General features: G+C 42.3%; 1 pseudogene; it reads right to left on the bottom strand.

The window, feature by feature from the left end:
* Positions 1 to 10215: 10215 nt before the first annotated feature.
* LOC104855949 overlaps positions 10216 to 15971 on the bottom strand; it is an 11735-nt pseudogene continuing 5979 nt past the window's right edge.

Raw genomic sequence — 15971 nt, 5'->3', positions numbered from 1 at the left:
GTGGGAGATATAAAAAAAGACAGTCACCACTGAGTCTCTGCTGAGTCTCTACTCAGACTCACCTCTGAGTCTTTCACAGTAGTTCTCACTCATGCTGTAGAGTGTACTTCTTTTTCTGCTTTTACTTGGCCCAAACTCAGTCTGCAGAGACTGTTTCTTTTCTTTAATCAGTGTAAAGCTGGGGGTTGGCAGGCTGAAGGGAGGCCCAGTCAGGCGAGGTTCCAAAGAAAAGAACATTCGTGGAGCAAACATCACAAGAAAGCAGGGACAAATTTTATTTTTCAGCACAGCACTTTCTTTTATCAGTTTACTAAGACATAGTGAACATTCTGGGTGACCTTGCAGGCTGTGTGCCACATGTGTGGTTGTCTATGCTAATTCATTGTTATATAATGAAGCCCCATGGTTCCTTTATTTATTTATTTATTTTTGGTGCCAGGAATCGAATTCAGGACCTTGCATTTGCCAGGCAAGTGCAGCGCCACTGAACTACATCACCAGCCAATGAAGCCCCATCATGCATCTGCACAAAATGATGGGATTGTGTTCTCAGGTGCCCTCAGACACCCTCAGATGTAAGACATATCTTACAGTGGCCCCCTACAAAAACTTTGGTACTTTTTGTGCTTGTATTCTCTGTTCAGGACAGAAGGAACCTAGAAACCACCTCTAGACGGAGATTTTGGAGCTCCCAAATCTGGTGACATTCCCATTCCATTTTAAGCACCTCCAACCAATGCCCATCCATTTTGATTTTTTTTCTTGACATGACCATCCCCATAAGTATTCAAAATGAAAAACAAATACTAACCTGTTGTTTAAAAGTGTCAGGAGTCCAATAAAAAACTGATTTTCCCCATCATGACTACTTTGATCCTTTGGGGGAGTTTTAAATATCTGATTCATACAGGAAATTTTGGTTGTGCCTTATCATTGGTGTCTTAGATACATATCTGTCAGGTAATTCCAAACTACTTATATTTTTAAAAATAAGACCCACTATTGATCATCTACAGAGCAGAATGAAGATATTATGCCACGCTTGGTAGATGAGCAGGTTATTTCTAGTGCCCGGTGTCCCTTTCTGCACTGATTTCTGGGATTGTACTTTTATTCTTGGCACATGAAAAGAAAAGCTGGGCCTTTATCAGTCTAATCATTTACAGGAATGTAAATTCCATAAGGATAACACTTTATCTGATCCTTTTCCATATCCTGGCTTATGATTTTACCAGACTTTGGAGTGAGGATCTTTACTTTGAACTAACCCTAGTCCTTTTAAAGTTGCTTTATTTTGATGCAGGATTGCACTTAGTGGCCCAGATTGGGCTCGAACTTTCAATCCTCCTGCCTCACTCTCCCAGAGTGCTAGGATAACATGTACACCACCATGTCTGGCTGGTGTTAACAGACTTTAAGGTTTATAACAATCTCTGCTCAACTGAAAGGCTTAGGAGATCAAAAAATAAAAGTAGAAGGAAAAAAGGTTTATTGAAATGGCTCTGTTAACAGGTCCTAAAAATGGCTTTCCAAATAATTTTGTCAGGTAGCTCCTTCTAGAAATAGCTTGCTAGATAAAATTACCAGATTTTGTGGTGCTCCAATCTTCTTCTGGAGTTGGTTCTCAGGTTCTTACCTTAAACAAATAATTTGACAAAACAAGTAAAAAAATGGCATCTAAGTTTATTTGGAAAGGTACAAGTGAGGAGTAAGGGAGAAACTGGCTCTGCAGAGTGAGCTTGGGCTGAAAAGTAGAGAAAAGATATGCTCTGGAGGACACAGGGAGAGCTATTGTGGAAATCACAATAGAAAACACTTCTTAGCCGGATGTGGTGGTGCACACCTGTAATCCCAGCACTTGGGAGGCTGAGGGCAGGAGGATCACTGTGAGTTCGAGACCAGCCTGTGCTACATAGTGAGTTCCAGGTCAGTCTCAACTACATAGTGAGACCCTGTCTCAAACAAAACAAAACAAAACAAAATGAAACGAAAAAACAAAAACAAAAAAAGAAAACTCTTCTTGGCATCTGTATCCTTTTATACTGTTCAAATTGGGAGGAAATCCACAAGCATTTCTACATACAGGTCCTTAGAGGTGGTGTTGGGAATCTCATGCTTCAGACTGTCAGTTCCAGGCCATCCTATTGAAAACCTGTTCAAAATTCCAGGAAGATGCCAGAGTGGTGAACATCAGGGAAACAGCCTCTCTGAGAGTGGGTGTACAGATGCTGGGATATAGCAAAGTGAGGAAGAGCAGGAGGGAAGTGGGTCCCTGGGACCCAGAAAGTATCTAAAGTGAGGACTAAAGCCCATAGATATAGGGAAAGGATAATGGGAGTTGCCAGTGTTGCCCTGCAGTGATCCTGGCCTCCTGCAAGTCATTACAATGTCAGCGAAATAGAAAATTGGGAATTAAAAGAAACACAGAGACAGAGACTTGAGAAAAACTGAGTCTTGGGCTGATCTAAGCTGATCTGGGCAGCAAAGACGGACAAACCCTCCCCCAGGATATCCAGTGTGTATTCATCACAAATGTGGGAAGGGGAGAAATTGGTAAGGCCCTGGGATGACTGCTGATAACAAGTATCAAGCAGGCAGGATGATAAAATGAGGACATATGCATATCGTTGCTGAAGAGAACAAATGGTTAATTCATAGGGGAAGAATTTAGTTGTAGTCAGTTGACTTTGATTGGAATGAACTCAGCCTAGCTCTGCTACTTCCAATGTAACACAGCTGAATTATGGAAGGGCAAGAAGCTTCTGCCCCTATAACCTGCTAATACTGGGCAGAGGTATCTGCTACACGTGGGGAGAGTGAAGAGAGAGACACCAATGAAGAAGAAGGAAGTGGCAAGTGGCACTTTCTCCCTGAACCCTGACTCACTGTGAGAAGGGCAGCTCAAACCTGCAGATGCACAGTGACTATTGGCGAGCCTAGAGGCCTCCACAGAGAAATGCACCAGTGGAACAGAGCAATAGATGCAGCAGACTGCAGTGGCTGATGAGTTTTGAGTTCAGACATCCCTCAGGAGAGAGCAATTAGCTGACAGCCATCTTGGTGAGGGGGTCAACTGACCACAGACACAGAGCGGCTGGGGGCTGAGGAAGGGTGAGGAAGAACCAAGTTCAAGTGGGCAGGAGGTCAAGGAACCAAGTTCAAGCCATTCAAGCAGGAGACACACAGAATATTTCAAGCTGAACAAATTCAATTCCAGCCTCTCAGGCAGAAATCCGCCTAAGCCTCAGAACTAAAGGTGCAGGCTTGCTGAGACTATCCACTACCCCACCATAAATTTATAGCTGGCTTATTGGGATTGATCAACAAGGATCTGGGCTCTGTGTGCCCAATGTCTACCAGTGACAAAAAAGACATACCTTGAAGTGAAAATTTTCTCTTTTATTTTTCCTTTTCTTGTTTCTGTTTTATTTTGTTTTGTTTGTTTTTCCCTTGGTTGTTTGTTCCTGTTTTTATATAATTGTGAGTACTGTTTCTAGATTTTTGCTGTTGTTCTCTTCCTATTTTATTTCTTCCTTCTCTCTTTCTAACCTGTCTTCTTCACCCATTCCCCAAAGCTTTTGTAATCTTCCTGTGTCCTCCAGCCTTGCTGTTAATCTCTTCCTCTTTTTATTTCTTATGTTTCCCCCTAACCTCCTTTAAATTTTCTCCCTTAAGGGTAAAAATCACCATATAGAGGGCATGTTTACTGTCTATAATTTTCTGGTTTGTTTTTAGATTTTGTTATATAACCACAAATGTAGTTCATACAACTAAAGGTGGCAAGTCAATAGTTACTATAAGTTATTATTTTCTAGGCTGTGTTTGATGCTGTTGTTATTACTGATTGCACTACTTTGGCCAAGGTGACTTAATTGTTCTAATCAGTCATTCTTCCTGGTACTCCAAGACCAAGATTGCCTAAAGATCATAAACAATCCTATACACCAGTGCAAAAGAACAAGGGGGTAGGCCAAATAGGCAACCACTTCTCATCCCCAATAAATTGAAGAGGTAAGATCTTGCAACAGATTCAAAACCCAAAAGCCAGTTATACCTGGAAGACATCTCTAAGAGTTAGTCATTTCCTAAGGGTTTTAAATACTAGCAACAAAGCTACTTGCTATTTACAATTTACAAACATCAGCCCAGGAATTAAACGAAAAAAAAAGAAAAAGAAAATGAGAAGACACTTAGGCAAGATGCATCCCCAAACTTCCAGGTCACCAAAGACAAACCCAGGCAGCAATGAGGTGGAACAGTTAGAAACCCACCCATCGGTACTCTCTGAAGTGCTAACAAAAGAAGTAGCAAGAAGATGAATGAGACTCTAGAAAAAAAATCAAATCAGAAATAATTTCTCAGATAACTACAGAGATGATGACCATAATGAAAGACATGATTCATGACTCTAGAGCAGATACATATTTTTTTAAAAAAGAGGAGCATAGGGAAATGAAATGATGGAAACCATGAACATCCAACATAGGAAAGAAATGGAATCCATGAAACAGATTCAAACAAATATCCAGGACATTAAAAATTCCATTGCAAGTATACACAGCAGAATGAGCCAATGTAAGGACAGAATATGAGATATAAAAGTCAAGGATTGCAGTTAATGATCATAAAAAAAGATCTCTTAAAATACCAAGGAACCATAAAAAAATCAATCTAACAACTGTTAGATGATGCAAACAAGAATAACATAGGATTGGTCAGAGTCAATGAAAAGGCAAGAGATAGTGCAAATGACATTAAAAACCTGTTCATAGAAATAATGGCAGAAAATTTCCCAAGCAGAGCAAAAGAATTTGACCTACAGATAAGTGAGGCATATAGAACTGTAAGTAGCCTTGATATAAAAAAATCTACACCAAAGTATATAATAGTCAAGTCTCCAGAAATTCAATACAAAAACAATATTAAAAGCTGTCAGAGAAAAATAAACAAATCACCTGTAAAGGAAAGCCCATCAGAATCACAGCAGACTTCTCAACACAAAACCTCAAGTCAAGGAAAGCTTGGAGTGAAGTATCTCAAGACCTAAAAGAAAATTTCCCAGAGGCCAATGTAATCTGCAAAACTAACTTTCAAAATTGATATCGAAATAGGATAATTCCATGATAAAGAAAACCTGAGGAAATTCATAACCACCAAACTGGCACTCCAAAATATTCTGAAAGATATTCTGGAAAAACATAACAAGGATAAGAACTCCATGAACCCCAACAAATTGAATCCACCAGACAAGGCTAGCAATTAAACAGAAGGGAAAGAGTGAACTAACAACAGGAAAATAACATGAAAAGGATAAGTCAATAAATATCAGTTATAACCACCAATATAAATAGTCTCAATTCACCAATCAAAAGAAAAAGACTGGCAGAATGGATCAAGAAGCAAGATCCAATAATATTCTGCATACAAGAAACATATTTGATTCAAAAATAAATTCCTAGACTGAAAGTTAAAAGATGGAAAACAATATTCCATGTGACAGGAATCCAGAAAAAAGTAAAGTTAGTTATTCTATTTGCAGATAAAGTGGATAAACGTTGCTAGAATTAAGGATGGGTAATTACTAAATCAGTCCACTGATTGGTTTGGTACCGCCCTAATCCCAGTAGCCTAGATAGAATATTAAAGGGGCAGAAAGAAGCTGCTAAGGTCCTTTTGCTTACTTTGCTACCTTCTGCCTGCCCTGAACTGTTTCTTCTCTGCTATGCTTGTCTGCCATACCACTTTGCCTTGCAGCCAGCCAACTATGAACTGAAACCGCTACAAACTGTGAGTCAAGTAAACTTTCTTCAACTTTGTGTGTTGGGTACTTATTCTCAGTGATGAGAAAAGTAACTAAGACTCTGTCTTTCAAAATGGTTGTTCAAAGCAGAGTTTGAGGTATCTGGGTTTTCCTATGAGGATTCTTAAATCCTTTCTTGTATTTTCAGCCTTTTCTGAGTTGATTTGATGTTGTACAATCAGCCTGAGGAAAGGCTATTACATGAAACAAACATTTTTGCCTTGGAGACAACTTAAAACATCTATCTATCTATCTCACCTATAATCTGACTACTCTGAAAGCTTTTACTATTTTTATTTGTTTGGTTAGTTTGGGGTACTAGGGATCAAGACCAGGGTCATTCTAATATTGAGATACATCCCCATATATTTTATATTTTATTTTCAGACAGGGCTCTGGTAAATTATCCAGGCTGGCCTTGAACTTGTGATACTCCTGCTTCAGCTCCCCAATAGCTGGGATTATAGGTGTGCTACACTGCACCTAGATTTTTGTCCTTTTAGCTTTTTTTTTTTTGCATATGTGCTTTAACCTATACACTTTCCATAGGATTTGCCATAATTTAACCTTACTCAAATATCAGCTATATGGGCTGTTTTAATATTTTTTAGCTTTTTAAATGAGATAGCTATAAATATGGAGCTAAATTTATTCCTTCAGGCTTTGGGAATTTTAAGGCTAAAGAAATTAGATCATTATTTTTCTTCTGAAATTTGTATAGTTACTTTTAGTGGACAACATTTGGACATATTTATGGGGCTCATTGTGCTCCTTTGATCTATATATACATTGTAGGGCCAATCTAGTTAATTGACATTCCATCACCTACTTACAATATTGGTGTGTGTGTGTGTGTGTGTGTGTGTGTGTGTGTGTGTGTGTAAGGACATTAGCAATCTATTCAGCCATTTTCAATTATGCAATACATTAACTGTGGTCACCATGTAGTACAGTATATCACTAAAAATTTCTTGCCCAGTCTGACTATGATTTTGTATCCTTTGATCAGCATTTTCCCATCCCCATCTCTCTTGGAAGTAGATTATTTATAAAGGTAAAACTGTCCATGAAAGACATGAAAGTTTAAGGTACTCTTGGCCTCTTTCACCCTACCCTGCAGAATAATCAGGCCCTGCATTCCTTCTCTAGCAGAGTATGCTCTTTATCATGGAATAATCAGATGAAACAAAGCCATGCTGGTGTTTCATGTGTTTCTTTGATTACCAGAGAGGATGTATTGGGAGGTTTGATTTTATATGTGTATTATATATCAGGAGCAATTGTTTTTCCCTACTTGTTATTGACTTATAGATGCTCTTGTAAAGAGGGTCCATTTTATAGAAGCAAGACCACAAAAAAAGCCATGAAGCCAGGAGTACAACATAGCTCACGTCCTAGTCACTTTTTCATCACTGAGAGGCAATAGTTAACACCTACAACTCTAAGGAGAAAAAGTTTATTTTGAGTCATGGTTTGTAGGTTTCAGCCTATAGTTGGCTGACTCCGAGGCAGAGCAGCATGGCAGAAGAGAAACAGCTAATGGCATGGTGGGGGAAGCAGAGCAAGCTCATTGAAGGGAGGAAGGAGATAGACCTTTGCAGACTATGCCCCTGGTGACCTATCTCCTCTGACCAGGCTTCACTTTCCAACATTGTATTTAGCTATAAATTCATTCATGGACTAAATCGCTGTTGATTAATTAGCACACCTCCATGACCCAGTCACCTCTCAAAAGCCCCTCTTATGATCATATGAGGCTTTGGGAGGACATCTAGATATAAACCATAACACCTAGAAATAACGTTAATGAGAAGACCTACATGGTGAATGGTTTTACACATTATTTGACTTTTTTTGGTAACATATATTTAGTATTTAGTTTTGCTTCTTTTTAACATTTTACTTTGAGGTACATAGAAATTCACAGGAGGTTGAGAAGGCAGTATAGAGGGGCCCATGTATACTTCACTATTTTGCTTACACACTCATGGTAAACTATCACACCCAAAAATCTGACATTGATACAATTAGCGTGTGTGAGTAGTTTTGTGACATTTATATATCTACCACTGAAATCAAAGTACAGAACTAGTTTTGAGCACAGATCTCGCTGTTGGTGTTTACAGGGCATAGAGTTTCAGTTTGGGAAGATGAAAGAGCTCTGGAGATAGATGATAGAGATGGTTGTACAGCACTGAATGTACTAAATGCCATTAAAGTGTACACTTAAAAATGATTACAATGATAAATTTGATGCTATGTATGTGTTACCATAAAACATGGTAAAAGGGGTATATATATATATTATGCCTTATATCTAGATCTCCCTTCAAAGTCTCATGTACTCATAGGTGGGGCTCCTGGGGGATGATGGGATCATGGTGTGTGTTGCTGGATTAGGAGTTAATAGCTTAGTATGATATTGAGAGGTGAAGCCTGGGGAGGAAGAGGAGAGTCACGATGAGTGTGGCCTGGAGGGTATCTGTCCCTCATCCTCCTTTGAGCTCTTTCTCCCTGCTTCCTGTCTGCCATATGATGAGCTTTCTCTACCATGCCACTCTGCCTTGGAGCCAGCTATGCACTGAAACCTCTACAAACTGTGAGCCAAAATAAACCTTTCCTCCTTTAAACTGGCATGTTGTATAGTGTCTCAGCAACGAGAAAGTGACAAAGACAACAGAGAAACATAGGCCAGTTGTTTGCCAGTGTCAGTCCCTCATCCACAGCACGGACCCGGCTGGTGCCAAAAGAGAACATACGTTTTCTTATCCTCACAGGTTTCACTGTAAAGAATGTGTGAAGTAGGACCCTGGCAGTAAGAGGCAAAGATGGATAGAAGAAATGTCAGAGCCGATGGGATGGAGGAAGTGGGAGACAAGGTGAGGGAGGAGAGCACTGAGCCTTGGTCTGGATGCGGTGTGGGCATCATGAGGCTTGATGGATGTGAGAAGAAACAGCCCCGTTGAAAGGGGCACTCAAAGGAAGCGGTCTTCACCCCTTTGAGGCAAACTAGATTTGGGGTTCAGGCAGGAAGGATGAGGAACATGTTTTGCAGAGGGCCCAATGGCAGGTTCTGAGAGGACATACAGGCAATGCGATGCAGGACTGAGTATAGCTGTGGGGTAGCATATAAAAGAGAGGCGTCCCACACCACCATAGCTGTCCCCTCCACCCTCTCTTCCAGCATCCCCACTGGGACAAGGACTCTGCTGTCTGTAAATATGTAGGGAATAAAAGGGGCTTGAGGACATTTTAGCAAGAAAATGATTCCTAGTTGCTGAAAAATTCACACAAAAATTGTGATTTACATGGGGTGATGAAAATATATGGTGAATATTTAAATTAAAACAAATATTACCGCAAAAGACAATATTGCCATTAATTCCCTCCAAATGCTCTCCTTGGCGTTGGACACACTTACCCCACCATCCATGACACTTTCTGAAGTGCTTCCTGAAGTATGATTGAAAATGCAGGGACTGTCACAGCCCAGCACTGCCCTATGAACAGACAGGCTCGTAAGAGCACTACAGTGCGTTCTTATCCACTTTATCCAGTGGCTCTGGCACCTATGACTTCTGGTTCTCTTCCAAAGCCAAGATGACCATGCGAGGTGAACATTTTGAATTGATCCAGACATCAAGGTAGCCACAAAAATGCAACTAAAGACACGTTTGCCCTTTCTTTTCCTGCAAAATGAAAATTGTACATATTTAATGTGTTCAATCTGAAGAAATATACATACACACACACACACACACATATATATGTGTGTGTGTGTGTGTGTGTGTGTGTGTGTGTATGTATCTTGAGTACAGTCAATCTAATGAACAATATCTATCACCTCATGTGTGTGATGACATGATTCCAGATCTGTTCTGTCGGCAAATTTCAGTTTGCGATACTTTTTTATTAACTGTAGTTAAAAGCTACATAGTGACCTCTTTTATCTTCTCTAATAGAATTTGGCTTCTTTATATTTCACCTATAAATGAAAACATATGTGTCTTTCTGTGTCTGGCTTGTATCACTTAGCAAACTGTCCCTAGGTCTACCATGCTGTCACAAATGTCTAGATTTCCTTTCTATTTTTAAATTATTACTGTATTTAAAAATTATTCTTATCATTGTATTCTCAATGCTAACAGAGTTCTTGGCATTTAACGAACATTTGGACAGATCCAATAAGTGAAAACAGTTGCCATTTGCTTATCTGAGTCCTAGTTTTCAGTGATGGTCTGCTCCTCATTGAACATTGGATTGAAATACTATAACATTACCTAGATTCTGCCTATAACAAATCCAGATGTAGCATGAGTTTAGGAAAGCTTGACTACAACAGGACTTGGAGAGAGTGAGTCCCACCTCCATGAAGAGACAACATTCATCTGGTAATCCTATCATGGAATTCAGCTTCAATGTTTGACATCAAAAGGATATTTCTCCAAACAAGATGTGACAGGCACGATACACAATCTCCAGTTTCTAATGAAGCAGAGCATAGTCACCATCTCTTCATCACTCAACGTAAAGTCAAAGACTTAAAAGTTCTCAGTACTACGTACTGGTGTCCCAGAATGAGGGGTCACTGCCACGTTCCGCTGGATGTGGAACTGGATAAGAGCCAGTGCTGGGATGTTTTGTGCTTCTAAGCAATTTCTTTAATCTTGGGATCCTCCAGTAGTAGGATCCTCTGGCTTGGCCAATGTCCACTGGAGAGGCCAGCGGGCTGTAGGTTATTACAGTGATGTCCTTGGAGTAGCAGTACTGGATTAGTTTCTCTTGAGTACAGTGTGGGTGATATTGGATCTGATTAGTCATTGTTTTTATTTTTTAGGTCAGGTTTGTTCAAGAGCTTTTCAATCCGGATGTGGTTGAAATTGGAGAAGCCAAGGGTTTCCACCAACTCCTTCTCCACCAGCTCCTCCCAGGTATGCAACAATGTTACTTTACTGGGGAGAATATTGCCTTTATCATCTGGGGATGAAGTCCTTCCTATCCTGAGGTCCCTGTGGAAAATGAATAAGACAGATATCCAGACTGGACCCAGCTATTCCTTCCTTGAGGCATCTTCACAAAAGTGTCCAAGACATGGCAGCACAGTGACATATGCATACCCATGTGTATAGCTAATCTTAATAATAGCTAATCTTCATAATAGCTCATCTTGGAGTCAGCCTATATGTCCATCAATAGATGAATCCTTTAAAAACGTGATATTTATACAGAGGAGTACTACTCTGCCATAAAGAATGATAAACTTGAGTCATTTGTAGAAAGACTTGTACTTTCAGGCCACAACATTAAGGGAGCTAAATCAGGCATAAAAGCTTACATATTGCATGGTTTCTCTTAAGAATATGAGAAACTCAATATATAAATAAAGAGCAAAATAAAAGACAGACAATAGGAAAAAGAAGAGAGAAAGGAGTTATTGTAATCTGGCTTGGATGATGCATCAGAAGGTGTACCTTGATTTAGTACAACTGTCTTATATATTTTAAATGTTTTTGGCATATTGGTCTGGCTGTTAATCTGCATATGTATGATAATTTTATAAATACTTATCAATAAGTGAATCTGATGCTGGCAATAAAGGAGGTAGGGGAAGGGAAAAAAGAACAAAAATAGATTCCAGGTGGTCCAGTGTTAGTTTTTGAGGGTTTTCTGACAGGCCTTCTCTGCCAGGCTTCTCTCAAAGAATGTGGTCCACAACTCACTAACAATGAAGAGGCCCTCCCACTTCACAGTCTTTTCTTGGACCTTCCCTTGTATGACTTCTTCTACCTTGTCCCGATTCTTATAAGTGACTCCACATCGGTGTGGTGATATCCTCCTCCTATGGCCACCTTCAGGTCTTCTCTGACTTTGCCTGGGGAGAGTGTGGTGATACCCTCCTCCTATGGCCACCTTCAGGTCTTCTCTGACTTTGCCTGGGGAGACATCCAGTTGCCCAGGCCCACAATGGGCATCTTGGCTTTGGTACTGAGCTCCATGAAGGTGGCCTTCTTTAGTGCAGAAATTGTTGTGTGTGAGGTTTCCTTCTTTTTAAGGCTGAATAATACATGTCTCACATTTTCTGCATCTGCTCTTCTATTGCGAGACACTTTGTGTTGACCCCTATGTCTTGATTAGCTTGAACAATGCTGTAATGAACAGGGAGTGCACTTTGTGATTCTGATCTCTGTTCCTTTGTCTATATTTCTGGAAGTGCTTTGGATCATATGATGGTTCTCAATTTTTAAAAAATTTTTTGTACTGCAGAACATTGAACCCAGGGCCTTGGACACGCGAGGTAAGCAGGGCTGGTAAGGTGGAGCTGGCACAAACTCTGCACAGGAGACGTTGGTGGCAGCTGGCCCTGAAGCTAGATGAGAAGAGAGCACTGACTGTCCATGTTCCTTCAGTGGGACAGCTCTGTCCGCCAGCCCCTCCCAGGAAGTCATCCCACACGGTGCCCGCCACTGACTGCTGAGTGTTCCAGTGTTCCAGGGCGACCACAGCACCTGGCAGCTCCTCTGTGTGCTCAGCTCCGTCCCCTCCTGCAGGCCCACAGGCTCATCCCATAATCCTTCACTCCTTTGCTTTCTGGCTCAGTGGGTTTGGGATGCTACCGACACACAGTTCTCCGCCTCTTCCCACTGGAATGTCACCTCCATGAAGAAAGGGAGGGTTGTCTGCTGTGGCATGTGCTCCGCAAATATCCGAGAAGTACAGGAGAACAGGAGAGTGTTCTACCCAGCCTTCCTTCACTTTTTTTTGTCATTTCTCTACCTAGTTCCCTGTGTGTCATCTGAGTTCCTCTTCTCTGTGCTGTGCATCCATATCTAGGGAAATTAGGAGACTGTCACATCTCCTGTACTATGGACACTACTCAGCTGTCTAGGTTGACTATGCAGCCCCCAACTTGCACAGAAGCCCAAGAGGGAAGTGATCGCCTCTGCTTGGTTAGAGGATCGTGGCCAGTGCCCAGATAAGTGTCTGTACGTAGTGTGGTTTCATGTGTATTCTTGGAAGAGTGGCATCTCTCAGCTCCTCCCAAGATGTAAGCCTGGGCCCTCTGCCAGCCCCCAGAGACTTCTGCTCTGCATATACCCCAAAACCCATACAGTGACTCTTCAGTTGCCTTTACGATGAAGAGGACAGCTTCCCCAAAGTGCAGGGAAACAAAGCTTTCCTGTGGAGAAAGAAAATCACTAGTGAGAATAAGCTGCAGGTCTTCCACAGGGCCAAGCACTTGCCGTAGAGACCCTGTTACTCCTACAGTGACTCTATGAGCTGGACCTACAAATACTACGCTGTTCAGAGTGCAAACAGAGGCTGAGAGGGGTATAGGGACACGAGAGCTGCAGGTGGCCCTGTCACACTGTGCTTCAGAGGGCACAATTCACCTTCCCATCATCAGGGCCTGCCAGGTAGAGGTCTGGCTCTGGAGGTGCTCGAGCCGGAGGGACCATAGGAAGGTTGGCTGCCCAGGAAAGCTGGTAGTAGGGGCTCCATGAGAGTGTGGCCTGACTGCTTGCTAGTACCGACCACATTTACCAGACTTCTGCATGACTCCCAGCACAATGATTTTCAATCCGTGGTCCAACAGAGGGAGACATGAAATCAATTGCCAAGCATGGTCGCAGCGCGAAGCTTAGATAAAACTATAAAGTCCTTCGTGGTTTGTACTTCAGGAGGGACAGGAAAGCCCCAGCATAAATGTGACTGTCTCAGTAAATTAGCATTTTCAGGCGATTTTGTTTATCAAGGAGAGGTGGTACTGTAATTCCCTGCATTAAGAGCATCAACCCATGTGTCCTGAGACGACATCCCATTGTAGAGAGGAGAAAACAGCCTTGTTCTGGATGGAGATGTATGTACATGAGAATACACAGGATATTCCCTGGGGTGCCACTGAAATGGCCCAGGAACAAATTTAAGTCCAAATTCCTTTAGTATGAAAGGCTGAATGAGTATGGTCACTACTTCCTTTCTGGAATGTAGTGCAGACCAGAGAGAGTCCCAGCTCCTGAGCTGTAGGTTCCAAGATGTTGCTCTTTAAAAAGGCAACAGGTGACAGAAAAATGCACAGAATGACAAGAGGCTCTGATATTTTCAGTGAACACAAGAGTTAAAATGATGTGAAATGGCACAGCGTGAATCATCACAAGAGGCAAAGTGAGAATGTGGGTGTTCCTCTTCCGATGTTCCCGTCAGAAGATGGACAGTGACCTTGCTCCTGGCCAAGGTGGGGGCTGGGCAGAGAGCATGTGGGTTGGGGAGGACATGGAGCCCAGATTCCTTTGGGAGCAGGACCATGGTCTCGCTGCTCACATAGGCCAGGCCTGAGGTGGGGATGGTGGTGTCTGTCTCTGTAGGCCCTTGTGGTTCTGTTCTAAGTCCTCTATTCATTCCCTTGGCCAATGTCTGAGCTGGCCTCTGTTGGTATTTTGGAAATCTGGAATCTTGTACAGGCAAATGGAAGAAGGGACATGAGTGATCAGCTGTAGTTTAGTGTCCTACGTGCAGCTCTGGATGGACAGCCAGCAGGAAGCATCAGGCTCGGTCAGCCCATCGTTCAGGCTGTTTCTGCCCCAGGTAACCTTTTGCTGCCCTGACCACAGGTGTACCCGTATCACGGCATTCTACTTTGATATGATGGGAGATGATTCTGGGGGCTGTGGATTAACACTGGGCCCCGGACTTCCCCACCTGTCAGCTCTCTCCTGGGTGTGAATGTGACTGGATTCGGGATTCACAACATCCCAGGACCTGCCCAGGAAGACTGTCCTTCATACTCAGGAAGAAGTGCTGGAGTTGTACAAGGGGACTCCCACTGTGGGAGGGCCAGGGTGGATATGTGCTGGGCTTCCTGGTGTCTCTAGGTACCTGGTGGGAAGGTACTTCAGGAATTCCTCCACTGGGCTCTTTGGTGCCTTTTGCCAAGTTAATTAGCCTGCTGCCCTTAGTGTCCATCTCCTTCAAAGTTGCAGAACAAGAGGAAAATGTGGACAATTGTTTTTTTTTCTAAAAAGCATAACACCAGTGGCTGCCAGGCCAACTGTCCCATCTTCTTGGTCATAGATTAGAGACTGTTAGGCTGTAAGTGGTAGCTGCTCAGCATACAGAATAATTGGGGCTTCCAAGAGGATCAGTAACCCTTTCTCAGTTAGCAGTTAGAGATTTTGATTCCTCTGAAGCAGGGGTAGTAACCTATGGCACGTGTGTTATTTGTTTTTCTTTTAAGAAGAAAGATGTTAATGTATGAGTTTTTTTTTTTTTTCTTAATTAAAGCCTTAGTGTTCAGGTTTCATTGCACTGTTGGCACTTTGCAATAGGTAAGTGGGTCTTAGGTTGTAGTTTGGACACTCGTTTCTGAAAGGTTCAGCATCACCGCTCTAGCGGGATTCTTGCATTGGTAATTCTGATTCAGCAAGAAGGCATTTCAGAAGAATGACTTCAAGGACGAGGATAGACACGTTCCAGGGAGTAATTTGTTAGCTAGGGAGCACTCTGAGGAAGGAGGCAGGTGTCTGCCCTTTTGAGCACAGTGGGAAAACAGGGTTACACTGTCTCCCATTCAGTACCCTGAGCCCAGGAAAACTGTTTTTCCATCAAATCTTCTGAAAGTTATTTTTTGGAAATAATGTTCCACAAGCAACCCCAAGGAACAGGTGCCAGTGACCAAGAGGTGACCTTTACGTCATTATAATACAAAAGCCTCCACCCAGTAAAGAGCGAAGTCTCATTTCCGTCGCATGGGAAGTAGGAAGGAGCATGCTGTCAGACTGCACCAGGGCAGGATTTTCTCCACTGCACCTGTGTGATGCCTCTTCCCTTCTGCACTGTGCATTTCCTCCTCAGTTAAGCTGAGGCTTACCTTACCTCCAGAGAGTCACCGCTTTGGAAGTGTTTTCCAGTGGTCTCCTTATTTGTGGCAAACACTTTTTTCTCCGATTGACTCCTATGCCCAGTACTCTACAGATTCACCTCCCACCAGGAAGTGGGCCCACTGCATCCAGTGACATTACTAAGGTCCCTCGGGACACACTCAAGTCTGTTAGGGATAAGGGGGGAGAACAGAGAGAGGGGAAGGGCCGGGGATTTAGCTCGACCGTTCGGTGGCCTACCTTGCAAGCGCAAAGACCCGAGTTCAATCCCCGGTACCAAAAAAAAAAAAAAAAAA

Source organism: Fukomys damarensis, unplaced genomic scaffold, assembly GCF_012274545.1.
Source record: "Fukomys damarensis isolate Sample0158 unplaced genomic scaffold, DMR_v1.0_HiC HiC_scaffold_13, whole genome shotgun sequence".
Classification (NCBI taxonomy): domain Eukaryota; kingdom Metazoa; phylum Chordata; class Mammalia; order Rodentia; family Bathyergidae; genus Fukomys; species Fukomys damarensis.
Note: the sequence above shows the minus strand (reverse complement) of the source record. Positions and strands in the feature narration are given on the sequence as shown.